Here is a 1,954-nt window from a genome sequence, read left to right on the forward strand (position 1 = left end):
TATGATTTTTCCCATTTTTCAATTGTAGAGATAAAATGTATTTGATATATTCTTTTTCCATTTTCATTTGGAGAGAGAAATGACATTTAATATGATTTTATTTTCCATTTCGTTATTCATGTTGAATTTTGTTATTATGTGAAATATTCCATTGTTTGTTCACTTGTACATTAAATATATTCCGTTGTTTATTTGTACATATTAATTTATTTGGCTTTTTTTTTTTTTTTTTTTTTTACTGATAAGTGGTTATTTTAAATATAACTTAGAACATTTTGATGAATTCATGATTATTTTAAATATACCTTAGAATATTTTGTTAGGTATTTGAAAATATTCTAACCAATATATGAAATATACTACAGTTTATAAATTAAAGATTGACTCAATATTGACATGAATCACAGTATAAACTAATATATGAAATATACTATATTATATAAATCTTCATAAATTTCATTTACACCACAGTATATATATCATAATACAATAAGTCTAAATAAATAAAAAAACACTCGTTTATATTAAATAAACGAATACATATACCACAATATTATCAAATTTCTTACAAAAGCTAGAAAAAAATACATATATATCACAGTATATATAAAAAATAGGAAAAAAATAAAGTCCATCTTCATATGGGGGATTATAATACATAACTCTCCATCTCCATCTCTTCTTCTTCTTTAGCTATGACCACTACAGATCTCTCTCCCCATAGTTGTCGATCGGATTTGCTCGCACCGCCGTGCCATCGACCGAATCTACTCAACCCGTCACCGTCGATTCGTCCCATGCCATTCACACCATCGATTCTTCCCAAGTCGTTCATGTCACCTCGTGTCGAGCCATCAATTCGCCTCACGCCGTCCTCTACCGCCTACAACTCACATTGCTGGAAGGAGAAAAGAGAGGGAGAGGGAAGGAGAAAAGAGAAGGAAGAGGAAGAAATGAGTGTGAATTATGGGAGGAGAGAATATATGAAATATATTATTAGGGAGAGAGAACATATGCATGGGGGAGAGAGAATATGCATGAGAGAGAGTATGCATGGAGGAGAGAGAATAAGCATGAGGGAGAGAAGTATGCATGGAGGAGAGAGAAATACATAAACAAATATATATATATATATATATATATATATATATATATATTATATATATATATAAATAAATATATAAAGTAGGTGAAGGCTAAATTGTAAATAACCACTGGTATTAGTGAAAATAGGGAGACCGATAGATCTTTTTTTGTAAAAAATTGAAATGTTCAAGGCATTAACATAATATGTATCTATTCTTAAGGCCTTTTATGTAAGAATATTCACCCCCCCCCCCATAAATAGCTTAATGAGCTAAGTTTTTTTTTTTTTTTTTTTTCATACTAGTCAAGCCTAAATGTCATATAGACCCATGCCTTAATTACGAGGGTTTAAATTAAAAAAAAAAACAAAATGATACTTTTGGAAAAAGATAGAATCACGCGCTAGACTTTATTTTTTTTCTAAATGGTTAATTTTCAAACAGATAATGAAGGGAAGTCCATCAAACGCGTTCACTACTCGCTGTAGATCCATTCGTGACCTTCCTCGGAAAAGAACCTCGCGTGAAGCCTGAGTGTTTTCTTGACCTATAATCCTGCTCGTCGTAAAAGAACCTCGCTGACGGTAAGCTTCAAATATAGGTAATGTTAGGGAAAATGATCAGCTTGAAGAAGTCAAAGGTCAGAGGACTCCAGCTCACAGTCAGCAGTGCCACGGTAGCTAGGGATGCCACATGTGAAGGAAATGTTAGAAATTAAATCTGTTGTATATTTTTTATTCCTATCCCTAACTTTAGGCCATTTGTATAGTAGTCCTCACAAATTAGTTTTATTATTCCTCATTCTTTTTGGGCCCAAATTAAGGGCCTCACTCTGTATATAAAGGCACCATTATGCTTCACAGAAATAT

Source organism: Benincasa hispida, chromosome 12 (genome assembly GCF_027475165.1).
Source record: "Benincasa hispida cultivar pf3 chromosome 12, pf3_genome.v1.1, whole genome shotgun sequence".
Lineage (NCBI taxonomy): Eukaryota > Viridiplantae > Streptophyta > Magnoliopsida > Cucurbitales > Cucurbitaceae > Benincasa > Benincasa hispida.